The sequence below is a fragment of the Gossypium hirsutum genome, chromosome D10, assembly GCF_007990345.1.
Source record: "Gossypium hirsutum isolate 1008001.06 chromosome D10, Gossypium_hirsutum_v2.1, whole genome shotgun sequence".
Taxonomy (NCBI): domain Eukaryota; kingdom Viridiplantae; phylum Streptophyta; class Magnoliopsida; order Malvales; family Malvaceae; genus Gossypium; species Gossypium hirsutum.
Window position 1 is genome coordinate 10,786,090 of NC_053446.1, and position 14,981 is coordinate 10,801,070.

Below are 14,981 nucleotides of genomic sequence, written 5' to 3' on the forward strand. Positions count from 1 at the left end.
CCTTTTTGTCCAAAAGGCTCCATTCAACTCAACTAAGAATGCCACAACCTCCCTCTTAGCCTTTGGCAATCCTTTATTTATTGCAAAAAATGAAGTTGCTCCTCTAAGTCTATTTCAACAACTTCCAGTATGTTTCTTCAGTTGCAACATAAAAAACAACGCAGCAGTAGCACCATCAATACATGAAAATTATTTCGGTTTGCAATTTGTTCCATTTTATTATTCTATTAGTTTTCCGAACATGAGTTCAAGAAGATGGAATAAGATTGTTATGCGAAAATATGAAATGAGAGAAAGGCTAGGAGAAATATCCAACCTACTGTAGTGATTTTATTCAATAATTTACTCGGTATAATTATTGGTTTGAGCCCATACCCTTATAACGATTGATAATTGTAGCTTCAAAATCGAACTCAAAATTGTTACGATTAGTTTCCCATAAACTTCACAATACAATACGTATAACTCTCCAAAGAAAGCAAATAATGCCAAAAGGCACACCTAGCTATGCTATACCGCAGTCTAGGCTTTGTATAATCTCATCTCAAGTCGAACAAGGATACTTGAAGTAAATCTAAGATAACAAGAAATGTTAGTCAAAGTTGAATCCTTAAATTCTTTCATCCATGCTGTCACATAAAAACATGTCCATTTCGTCCTCCACTTATTACTTAATATACTATTTTTATGCAACAAAACAAGATATATTATATCCAATTATCCTCTCCACTAATTACATTATGTGACGAACTCCGCTACCAATTATTAGTACATCTCGCTGTAAGTTGTGACAACTTGTTGCAGTATACTATATGCTCACAAGCTTTAGCACAAGTAAGAACTAACAAAAGAAGTTTATAAATTTCGAGTTTAACCTACACCTACAGGGTCAACCTCATAAATACTGTAAAAAAGAAAGATTTTTAAACTAAAAATTTGTTAACTCAAGTGTCATGCTAAGCCATTTTAAATAATAAAAATATGGGTATAAAAATTCGACTATCAATTATTCATTAAAGAAAAAAGAAGAAGACAATTTGAATAACTAGATCGCACTACTGTTAAAATTCTTCCAGCATTTATTTTTAATGGGCTTCCAGAACCCAAAAAATTAATCATTGGACTTACTTTAGTGAATATCTTGAAAAATAAAAAACTTTTCCACATTTTCAACTATTCGAATTTGTTATTATGCCAACTTAAAAACAATCACTTCATTCTTCTATTAGCCATCTAGTGGCTAGGTGACAAAAAAATACAATCTCGAATAATTAAGTGATTCAATTGTAACTTTTGGAGTTAAATGACCGGAATAAAACTTTAAAGAGTTGAGTGACCAAGGATGTAGTTTACTCAAAAATTAACGATACTTTATAGATTGGGTAAACTATAAAAATAGTCACCTAACTATTAACGTGTTTATATTATGATCACTTAAATTTAAAATTTCTATTTTAGTCATTAATGTTATCAAATTTTAATATTTTGGTGGCTCTTCTGTTAAATCACTAACGAAAATCTTTTTATATTGGCATAATAATAAAATTTTCCCTCCAATGTTTACAAGTTCTATTAATTTGATCCTAATTTGAAAAAAATCAATAAATTCAACCCTCAACTTTATACATCTTGTTAATTTAATCTTGATTCTTAAAAATAAAAATAAAAGTTAAAATACTTTAAAAAATAAAAACTTTATTTATCGATAAAAATACATAAAAATTATAAAAATATTTATAAACAAATGAATGCTCATTTTTCAATTTCTCTAACATGAATTTTTTAATTGAAATAATAATTTTATTAAAAAATAATAATCTTATAAATAAAATAATTTAAGGGAAAAAATCATGAAGAAAACTTAAGCAGATTCAACTTTTTTCTTTTTTTCAACATTAGCGACCACCATGTTTAGGTTGGGTAAAAAACTAGAGCCTAAGGGCGAGTACAATTAGGGATATATGGGTGAAGATAAAATCTTTGAGACCCAGTAGATGGAAGGCTTCACAACCAATTCTTAATCGAATGGCATGACAAAGAAGGATATTGGAAATTGAGGAATTCATTGTAAGAGTTATTGGTGTTGATGGTTGTGGGCGAAGGTGGTGCCCAACGCTCGATAAATTGGGCAAGGACTAAGGAATAAGACCATATGTATACTAAATAAATTATTATTTATAAAATAAAACTAAAGAATAAAAGTTTGAATTTGGTTTAAATGTGAGTTTTTTAAAATATTTTATTTATAAAATAGTATTTAATAAATAAATTTGATGTTAGAAAAATGGGCGTTCATTTATTTATAATTTTGTATGTATTTTTATTGAAAAATGAACTTTAATTTTTTTTTACTTTTTAAAGTTTTTTAATATTTTTAAAATTAAGACTAAACTAACAGGATTAGTAAAATTGGTGGTTAAATTTGATAATTTTTTTAATTAGGATCACATTGATAGAATCTGTAAACATTAGACGTCTAAATTTATTATTATAATGCCAATAAAAAAAGCTTTGGTTAATTATTTACCGGATGAGTGGTCAAAGTATTAAATTTCGTTAATATTAGTGATAAAATTCTTTTTTAAACTCAAGTGATCAAAATAAAAACACGTTGAATAGTTTTTTTTAATCTATGTCAGCTCAATCGGTGGATAAACTTTTTTATATTCTACCCTTTAAATTAAATTGTCCACCAAGTATTAATGGTTGGATTTGATGACAAACGCAAAGAATCTAACCTAACCCCTTGTATTAGATACTGTTTGATTTGCTTAGATTTTATACCATCTTAAGGGTTTCGCCCTTGACGCTCAGTGTTGCGTGACTCACCCAAGAAACTAGCAATTTTTTTTTGGTAGAAAAGTGTGGCCATAAACCATTATATTAAAATGTCAATTCTTTGTATAAGCATTTCTGTCTACACCTAAAATTTTTTGAATTAAGTTTGGTGGATCCATTAATAATAATAGTCTTGGTGTACCATTATTCACATACTTAGTCATTTGATCTGCAATCATATTTTGATATATTTAGATATGCCGAATTCTTATTTTTCAATTTCTTTGGAGTAAGCTGTTAATTAAACGTAGTTCTACCAACTCATTAAAAGTAGCTCCACCAATTAGTATAGTCTCCACTAGAAGAGTGTTGCCACACTCAAATTCTAGGGTTTTTTACATATATAAATTAAAAAAATTAATACTAAAATAGGTTGTCAGATAGATTAATTACTGAAATGGTATGTTTTTTTTAATGGAGCCTATCTGAAAGGCACCAATGAATATTTTATATTAAAATTTTTTTAATGGAGCCTATCTGACAGGCGCCAATGAATTTTTTATATTAATTTTTTTTCTTTTAATAAAATATCATTAATTTTTCCCCAGGTCATATAGTATAGATACAGAGTAGTTGCGCCTATCTCAGAGGCGCCAATGGTGGAGCCTATCTGACAGGCGCCACTAGTTGTGCCATGTTGAGAGGCGCCAATGGTGGATTTTTTCCCTATATATACCCCTGAAACACATACATAAATTTTAGCAGAGGAACGGAAATAAGAAGATAGGGAGAAGAAAAAAAGAAAGGAAAACAAGAAAAAGGATATGGTATTTTGGTTTATTTCTTTTTAAATAGAATGTAGAGTCTTGTTAGTAATTTTATTATTTGAAAGTTATTTTGTTAGGTTATTAATTTTGTTAGCTTCTGAATGAAAAATTTTGCATTGAAAATTTTATGTAATTTTTTTGCATTTCGAAACTGTTTTAAGAATTTTGAAAATTTTTTAACAGATCTAGTATTGAAGATGAAGAATTAGCTTTTTCTATGTGTTTATTTCGATTGAGAAATTTTGACAACAACCGTGGGATGTATATTTGAATGTCGCAAATAAGTAGCAATGAGATTTAATAGAAATATCTCGTTTGATGATATGAAGGAAAAAAATTAGTGAAAAAATTTATAGATGTTGTGGGAGAAGGATATCAAAATTTTTCTACAAGTTTTCAGTTTCGACAGATCCAATAAAATTTACCGAAATGGAACTTGTAGACGATGAAGACGTGGAGACAATGGTCGCTCTTTATTGTGGGACTCGTAGCGACCAAAATGCACCGATTCAGTTATTTGCTGAGTTAGCCGGTGTGGAGGCAACTGAATATCCCACTCCATTAGGTGAAGAAGATGGAGTTCAAGCGCCATGTATGGTGGTTCTGGTATCGTATGTTGATAGTCAATCAACTATGCACGGGATCGATATTGATCTTACTGTTGCACCCGAGACTGATGTGGTTGGTGATGATGTATACTATAGTAGTGATCCTATTTATCACGAAGTTGATAGTGAGAGTGATCCCGACGTGGACGAGGTCCTGGATGATATTGACGACAAAGGCATGAATGAGGATGGAAACGTTAACGCGTCTTCAGTCGGAAACCAGATTCGTCGTATTGTGATACACAATAATCCTGGGACACACATGTCTCGGATAGACCCAGATGCGGCGCAGGTAGCCGAGTTTTTGGAGTACCCTGAAATACTACCTGCTCACCGAATGGTCGTATATTCTGATCCAAAGGAGTTGTCGTGGGCTAGAGATTAGGAAGTAAGGAAGAATGCATATTTGCCATTAAGCGGTATAGCATGAATATATCAGTAGACTACAAAGTCGTCATGTCTAAACCAACATTATATATTGAAGAGTGTTGGAGGTCGGCAAAAGGCTGCAATTGGCGGATGCGAGCTGTATTTATCCAGAAGTCCAGATGTGGGAGATACGAAAATTTGTTGGGCCTCACACATGCACTTCAACACGTATGACAGAAGATCATTGAAAACTTGACTCCAAAACTATCTGTACGTGCATCATGCCAATGGTGAAAGACATGCCGACCATTAAAGTTTCGGTACTGATTGCTGAAATAAAAGCACGATTCCAGTATCGAGTATCATACCGGAAGGCATGGATAGCTAAACAGATGGCAATGGAGCAATTGTACGGAGATTTCGATGCATCGTACAATGAGTTACAAGGAAAGATAGCCACTATGAGGGAACACGTGCCGGATGACCAACTACAATCGAGAAAAAGAATTTTCCATCGGATGTTCTGGACGTTTGATCAATGTGTGCGCGCATTTCCCCACTAAAAACCGTTTGTGCAAGTAGATGGAACCTGGCTATATGAAAAATACACACAGATCCTACTTCTTGCGGTTGCTCAAGACGGCAAAAGGAACGTGCTCCCGATAGCATTTGCCATCGTCGATAAGGAGAACATAGAATCGTGGGAGTTCTTCCTTACCAACCTGCGGAGGTATGTTATTAGGAACGATAATATTTGCATCATCTCCGATAGAGGGAAATGATTAATTGCAGTCATTAGGCGTTCCGGTGTACCATGGAAATTTGTTTACTGCATCCAGCACATGACTACTAACTTCCAGCGAGATTATAAGGATGCAGACTGGAAGAGACAAGTTGTGAGAATGGGTAAAGAATTACCTTATCTTTTCAATATGCGGTACGGACCCTGACACTATTAAATTAGCAAAATAGTTAATACAATATAATTTAATTCAGCAAATAACATGAGTATCAAATAAAAATTTTATTACCATCTCATTAATAGTACTTGATATGTGATTATTATTAATCAAAGAACCCATTTCCTGCAAATCTGCAATTAAAAAAATGAATTCATTTAATTTGTTTCAAAAAATCAATAAAAACTGTTAAATAAATAAAAAAATCAAATAAAATTACATTATATAAAAATTAAATGAGTTAGCAGCAACTATATGATTAAAAGAGTCAATTATAATTAAACTTTTAATGAAATGATTTTTAATCTTTTTATAAACTTATATGTTAAACTCACCAAATACTAAACTAAACACAACAATTTATAACTTAATCCTATCTGACAGGCGCGACCCGTTTTTTACTCGTTAACCGTATTTTTACATGTATAAATATATTTAAATATTTTTAATAAAAACTTTAATATTTTATTTAAACAAAAAAATAATTTTAATATAAAAAATTGATTCGCGCCTATTAGATAGGCGCGATTAAAAAAATATTTTTTAATATAATAATTTATTTGCGTCTGTCAGATAGGCGCGATTAATTTTTTTTAATTGATTCGCGCCAGTCAGATAGGCATGATTACAAAAAAACATACCATTTCGATAATTAATCTATCTGACAACATATTTCTGTATTTAATTTTTTTAATATATTGGGGTAAAAAACCCCAAGTTGATATAAAAAAAATTAAATGACTTAACAGCAACTATGTTCATATTATATAAAAATTAATAAGTTAACAACAACTATATGATTAAAAGAGTAAGTTATAATTAAACTTTTAATAAAATGATTTTTAATTTTTTTATAAACTTATATGTTAAACTCACCAAATATTAAACTAAACACTACAATTTATAACTTAATCCTAAATTACTAATAAATTAATTTTAAAATAATTACAAACACAAAAATTTATAACATAATCCTAAATTACTAACAAATTAATTTTAAAATAATTATAAAAAGCAAAAAAAATTTACAATACTCATACAAAATACTAATCCAAAACTATAAACACTAAACATAAATAATTTATAATTAATAATTAGTAACAAAAAAATCACAATATCTTAATTAAACTCTTTAAATTATAAACAAAATTATTTACTAAAATAATACATTACATTTTTTCATTCTTTCTTCTTCTTCTTCTCTTCTTCTCATTTCTCTCTTCCGTTCATGCCAGGGGTTTGGGACCATATTGGGGACCATACTTATAGGCCACAAAATGATGGTGTTGAAGGGACAACACCATGCTAGTGTTGCAGCGGCAGGCAGCAGTGCAGCAAAGTTGCCATGGTCATTGGCGCCTCCCTGTGAGGCGCAATTAGTGGCGCCTATCTGACAGGCGCCACCCCAAAACTCGTTTTTCACCCGTATTTTGACTCGTATTTATATTTAAATATTTTTAATAAAAATAAAAAATATTTTATTCAAACCAAAAATATATATATAAAATATTCATTGGCGCCTGTCAGATAGGCTCTATTAAAAAAATACTATTTCGATAATTAATCTATCTAACAACCTATTTCAGTATTAAAATTTTTTTTTAATTTATATCTGTAAAAAACCCCAAATTCTACTTACCTAAATCCTTTTTCTCATGCTATGTACAGTCTTTCAAGTATAGCACCTACTTCAATACGAAAAATTATTTTCTTACTCACCACCATAAAAAAACCCACATAACCATCTTGCTTTCTATTTCTTTTTTGTATCAATATAATGGGATTTTATAATATTAATACTCTTAAGAGGGATTACATTATATATATATTATCAAGAAAAATATTAATAATATTTAAGATTGAGTTGAAACAAAGTCAATTTACCAGACGTGTTATATATTCCGTGTATTTGTGATTTCTTATTGTGATTATTATTATTTTTAAGTTGAATATATAATATATTGATCCAACCAACCAACATATAATAAAAAAAAGTTAATATTTCATACATTTATGTGTATAATTTTATATATTTAATGTCTCGTTTGATTATTATGGGAAGAAATAGTTAGACATAAAATAAAAAAATTATTAGTCATATGAATAATAACTCTTATAAAAAATAAGACCTCTTCAAAATAAGCGAAAATTTTTCTTTCTCTTTGATAAAAATAAATCATAAGAGAGGGTAAATATTACAAATTGAATTAGTTTATTGCTAACCCACATATTAAAACATGCATAAAAATTAATACTCCTACCAAATGTTTATCCCACGTCATTAAAAATAAAGTTAAATAAGTTTAATTTAATTTTAAAATTTGCTAATGATATGTCATTATTCGATCCATTGGTAGATAAAATTATAACTATTAGTTTACCATTGCATTAAAAAAAATTGCCGATTAAGTCTCAGTTCGATTGGCATTGCAAGAGAGAACGTGGATTCGATTGCGCTGAAGCGCATTTTCCTCTTATTTAAAGGTTGGGGAGGGGCTATAAGTAATTCTAAATATCATGTCAAAAAGAGCAGATATGATAAGAACCCATAATTAGATTAATGTTTAAATAATAATAATTTTTTTAAAAATAATATATTTTAACTTTAAATTTTTAATATTATTTAGTCTGTTCAAGAAAGGTTTTGGGTTGTTGGCACCACAAACATATATACGTTTGGCTTTCAGACAAAAGAGGTATTTTTTTAACAATCTGTTCTTTTTGACACAATGTCTAGAACTACCCATAACCTTCCTCAACCCATAAATAGGAGGATAATGCGCTTCAGCGTACTCAAACCTACGTACTCCTGCATTGACAACAATACCCATGCCAATCGAACTAAAACTCAATCAACATAAAAGAGGTCTTTAAAAGTATTTATATGGGGTGTTTTTGAATTTTAACTTATGAGTTTTGAAGTAAAATTATTAAAGTATTTTTAAATAATATAGGTATCGACTAAATACAAGTGACCAAGTTTTGGAGGTAAAATATACATTAATTCTTTATGTTTGTTGACACCATTTTTTTGATGAAACGGGGTCGACTTGGATTTGAAAAAAGAATGAAAACGGGAGTCGCCACCGATCCTTTTTTGACGAGGTGTGATCGGGTCACCTCAAAAAGTGGTTGTTTTTAATAAATGATTTAATTTTATTAAAACAACGATTTTGGTCTACGAAATTCAGAAAAATGAGTTCGGGAGCCGGTTACGCACGAGGAAGGATTAGCACCCTCGATACGCCCAAAATTGGTACCTAGTTGATTAATTAGTGTTTTAGTGTCGAAAATTGAAAATTTGAAGAGTTTTAAAAAAATGCGATCCTTAAAAGAAAATCTGATATCGTGAATTGAAACATAAGATTCTCTTGTTCCGAAGGAATATCACATCCAGCACGTTAGGACACGATACTCTAAACCATCGAAACCAAGATCACCTTATAGTTTAATGAAACCATAATTTGAAGCTTTAAGAGGATATTTGGCTATTTAGTCAAACGAGAAATCGAAACCCAGCACGTTAGGGCACGTTTTCTCGATTTTCCAAACGCGAAATATTGCCTTATTTAGAAAAATTTTCCTTTGGATGTTTAGTGTCAATGCTTGATAAAACAATAACGAATACGGCAAGGTAAGCAAAGTAAAGTGAGTAACAACAATACAATAGGCCAAATGAAATGACAAGGCAATTACATAAACAAAGCATACAAATAAATAAATAGAACTAACATTTTTGGAAAAAAGCACAAGTGTACATGAATAAATAAACAAACACCAAATAACAATGATGACAATAAATACAATCATGTAAAAATGTATATGCATGTATAATTTTAAGCCATAAAATAAGAAATGCATATAAATTATAGAATACGAAAACATAGGTAAATATATGCATAAGATGGTATAAAAATATGTACATGGAAATGTATAAGAACTATATATAAATACTATATGTAAAATATATTAAAATAGAGACATAATATACGTAGATAAATATATATATAAACAAATATGTGTAATATAATTTTAGGATATATGCGTAAATGTATATATATTTAAAGAATGCATAGGTGATATATAAATATACTAACAAAATAATGATATTAAACCCTTAATAATACTACATAACATATACAGGTTAGTATTAAGTAGAATAACAACAATAAAATACTAAAAATATAATAATAGTAACGTTAATAGAATATATTAGTATAAATAATATTGAAATTAAAATAAAATAATGATGAGAAGTAAAAAAGGGATGAAAATCGAAATAAAAAAGGTTAGGGGCAATTTTAAAAAGAAATATATAAAAGAGAAGGACCAATTGGAACACGCTAAAACACGGGAAGGATTAAAAGTGAAAATATCCCGTCCTCTCGAAACGCAGCGTTTAGTGGGGGATCAAAATAAAAAACGCGCTTGAATTTTAAGCCAATTTAAAAGGAATGAAAATCTAATCGCAAAAGTTTAGAAAAGCGGAAGGGTCATTCGCGCAATTAGACCCTTCCGCAAAAACACGCGGATCCTCCTCGTGGGTCGGGTCGGGTCGGTCCGACCCAGGGCAAAACGACGTCGTTTTATCCCTGGGTCATTTCGCAAAACGTCGTCGTTTTATTAACAGTATAAAAGTTAAATTTCCTTTCTTATTTTCATTTCAGCTGGGTCTTAGGAAAAAAAAAGAGGAGAAAGGGATTTTTCTCTCTGGGGAAGCCCAGAAACCGGCCAGGAAAGCCACTGCACGCCGTCACAGCTCCACCGCGCCGGCCACCATACACGGTGGCCGGAAATCGCCTTAGGTAAAAATTTCTCTCTTTTTTTTGTATTTTATTATATGCATATATAGGTGAGTGTAAATCTGAAAATAAAAAGAAATGAGAAAATATTAGAACCTTGACTTGTCTTTGCCGTTGTTCTCTTCTTCTTTCTCTTTTTGCTAGTAGCGTTTCCGATTTTAGGGCGTTTAAATCTCCCCTTTTTGATGTTTGATCTATGCTACTTATGATGTTTTAGCTTTTGTATATTTGTTGTTGAAACCTTTTTTTTGAGATTTTTCGAATTTTACACTGCCCAGTAAAGAGAAAGAAAGGCCCCCCCCGTCTACCTTCGGATCTGGCCTTTATAGCCATTTCTATACAACATTTTTTTAAAATTCTGGCCATTGCTCCTTGTCGTCTGCTCTGTCTTGGTGTTTGTTTCATTTTGCAGGGTATGGAGGGCCAGACGCGTGCGTGGAGAGTGGTGGTGGTAGTGCGCAAGGTGGCCAATGGTTGGCCGTTGGTGGGAAGCGGCGGCTGACAAGATGGGAGCTAGGGTTTGCTGCTGAAATCTTTTAAGCAAATGGGCTATTAGGGTTTTAAAATTTGGGCTCAGGTAGTTTTAGGATTGGGCTAGGTTGGTTTAGGGTATTGGGCTAGGTTGGTTTAGGGTATTGGGCTAGGTTAGTTGGGTTTTGGGTTTAGTTGTTTAGGCTTGGTTTAGGATGAGATGGGTATGGGGTTTAAGTAGCTTTGGTTATTGGGTTTTTGGGGTGGCCCAAAATTGGCCTGTACAGCTGCCCCTCTTTGCTCATTGTCGTGTAACGGGAATGGAGCAAAGACATAATGAAAGGCCAATTTTGCCTGGTCTTGCTGGGTCTTGACTTCATTGGTGTTCTTCTAGTTCAGATAATCTTCTTCCAATCCACTGCATCTTGTAGCTTTAGATTCAATCTACTACATTTTCTGACATATGCCTTGTAGCTTCGATCTACTCCAATGTAACTTCAAAGATATGTGATTTGTGGCTTTGATCTACTTCCATGTAGCTTCATAAAGATAAGATCTAAGCTTCAATCTGCTCTGTTACGACTCTATGGGGATGAGATTTGTGTTTTTAGTCTGCTCCACTACTGCTTAGGGAGATAAGACTTGATGCGATCTGCTCCACTATTGCTTAGGGAGATAAGATTTGTGCTCTTCACTCTATTCCACTGTTGAATACAGGGAGATAGAGTTATTGGCTTCAATGTACTCCACTGTAGTCAGGGAGGTAAAATCCGCCATCGTCGATCTGCTTTCTTCGATCTACTTCACCACCAGTATGGGAAGACAGGATCTGCGTCGTCGATCCACTTCCAATCATTATAGGAAGATAGGACCTGTTATCTTTGATCTACTTCACGCCAAATACATGAAGACAAGATCTGCTTTCTGTGATCTACTTCGCCATCAATATGGGAAGACAAAATCTGCGTCGTCGATCCACTTCCAATCATTATAGGAAGATAGGACCTATTATCTTTGATCTACTTCACGCCAATACATGAAGACAAGATCTGCTTTCTGCGATCTACTTCGCCATCAATATGGGAAGACAAGATCTGCATCTTGGATCCACTTCCTATCAATATAGGAAGATAAGACCTGCTATCTTCGATCTACTTCACGCCAATACATGAAGACAAGATCTGCTTTCTGCGATCTACTTCGCCACCAATATGGGAAGACAAGATCTGCATCTTCGATCCACTTCCTACCAATATAGGAAGATAGGATCTGATATCTTCGATCTACTTCACGCTAATACATGAAGACAAGATCTGCTTTCTTCGATCTACTTCGCCATCAGTATGGGAAGACAAGATCTGCATCTTCGATCCACTTCCTACCAATATAGAAAAATAGGATCTGCTACCTTCGATCTACTTCACGCCAATACATGAAGACAGGATCTACTTTAATGACTTCAATCTATCCCACTGTAACTTCATGGGTATAGGATTTGTTTCTTTGATCTGTTCTCTGGGGAACATGACCTGCAAAATCCATTTCATGGACCTATTTATGCCTAGTGTTTAGGATGACATGATTAGAATGAATCAAATGCTCCTAACTAGATGTGTATGTATTATATTTGTAGAATGTCATGAGAATGATCCATTTTTAATGCTTAGGTTGTCATTCCTCATTGTTCATCAAGGTTCTATCACTGATGCCTTCTTGTTCAGCCAGTACCTTTGACAGAAAACCTAAAGAAATAGATGCAATTTGGACTATTCTTCCTCCAATGCTTCTAACCCTTAAGTTTGGTCAGTTCTAAACAATAGTCCTGTTTCAGGTCCTCGTATTATTTAGAAACTTTCAGAGTAATATGCAGAACTCCTTCTGCATGTGTATTGTCAGTCCATTAATCGTTATTTCAATGAAAAATGCTTGAGAAAGATTATCAAAATGGACAAAATGAAATTTTGTTGAGAGCAAATCTCTAAACAAACAAATCAAGATAGCAAATTTTGCTGAGATATGAGATGAATAAGATGAAAAAGATTATCACAATGAATAAGATGGAACTTTATTGAGAGCAGAGCTCTAAATGAACAAATAGCAAATTTTGCTAAGATGTAAATAAGATAAAAAAAAGGTGCCCCAGATATCGCAGCATGAGCTTCTCTGCACAAAGACTTTGTTGATGCCCCAGGATGTAGCATCTCTCCTTCTTGCTAATTCGGAGAAGACAAAACTACTCTATGCCTCATCTTTGATCGAAAATTTGAATTGCCCATTCTTGGGTTTTCAATTCAAAACCCCTTTGGTCTCAAGGTGCCCTTTGCGGGTTTTCGCCTTGGCCTCTCCCCCTTTTTTCTTTTTTTTTTTTTTTTTAGGCTAAGTACCTCTTCACTGAATCCGAATTCACAGGATTGGGCAAGCTTTTGCCATCCATCCCAGTTAAAATTAATGCCCCTCCTGAAAAGGCCTTTTTTACTACATAAGGTCCCTCCCAGTTTGGCATCCACTTTCCTCTGAAGTCCTTTTGTATGGGAAGGATCTTCTTCAGTACCAAGTCCCCTTCATGGAAGTTTCTAGGACGAACTTTCTTATTGTAAGCTCGCATCATTCGTTTCTGGTACATTTGACCATGACAGATAGCTCTTAACCTCCTCTCTTCAATCAAGTTCAGCTGATCATATCGGGATTGGACCCATTCTGCTTCGTCTAACTTTAGTTCTGAAAAAACTCGGAGAGAGGGAATTTCAACCTCAATTGGTAGCACTGCCTCCATTCCATAAACCAAAGAGAATGGTGTTGCCCCGGTAGAAGTCCTGACGGACGTTCGATAAGCATAGAGGGCGAATGGCAACTTCTCGTGCCAATCTCTATAGGTCTCAGTCATTTTCCCCACAATCTTTTTGATATTTTTATTGGCTGCCTCCACCGCACCATTCATCTTCGGACGATATGGCGATGAGTTGTGGTGCTTGATCTTGAATTGATTACAAACCTCTGCTATCGTGCTATTATTCAAATTTAATGCGTTGTCTGATATGATCCTTTCAGGCATTCCATACCGACATATGATTTCCTTCTTTAAAAACTTGCTGACAGCTGTCTTTGTGACGTTGGCGTAAGAAATAGCCTCTACCCACTTAGTAAAGTAGTCAATCACTACAAAAATGAAACGATGTCCGTTTGAAGCCTTTGGCGATATCGGCCCAATAACGTCCATGCCCCACATGGAGAAAGGCCATGGGGAAGTCATGACGTGAAGAGGTGATGGAGGCACATGAATTTTGTCTCCGTAAATCTGGCATTTATGGCACTTCTTAGCATACTTGATGCAGTCTCCTTCCATGGTAGACCAATAATATCCAAATCTCATGATCTGTCTGGCCATTGTGAAACCGTTAGCGTGTGTTCCACAAATACCATCATGGACTTCTTCCAAGATCTGCTTGGCCTCCACAGCGTCTACACATCTTAACAGCACCTGATCTTTTCCTCTTTTGTACAGGATTTCTCCATCTAAGACGTAACCACTGGCCAGCCTCCTCAACATTCTCTTGTCATTCTCAGTTGCTTGGTTTGGGTATTCACAATTTTTCACGTATCGTAATATGTCCTGATACCAAGGGTTGTCGTCCTTTTCTTCTTCCTCGTCAATATTACAACAGTGGGCTGGAGCATCATAAATGCTCATTTGGATAGGCTTCACATCCTCTGGTCTATTTACTTTGATCATGGAAGCCAATGTAGCTAAAGCGTCGGCCATCTGATTCTCGTCTCGTGGGAGATAACAAAAAGTGATGTCGTCAAACTCTCAATCAATTCTAGGACTATCCTTCGGTAACTAATCAATTTAGGGTCTCTTGCTTCCCATTCGCCTTTGAGCTGATAAATTACCAATGCCGAATCCCCATATACCTCAAGTACCTTAATTTTGCGTTCCATAGCCGCGCGGATTCCCATGATACATGCTTCATATTCCGCCATGTTATTTGTGCAATCAAAATCTAGTTTACTGCTGAAAGGATAATGATTACCGTTTGGAGATACCAAGACTGCCCCAATCCCATTGCCCATGGCATTTGAGGCTCCGTCAAAATTTAATTTCCAAGTATTGCCTTCTTGTGTGCTCGCTTCAGTTGTTGCCACATACATCAGATCCTCATTTGGGAA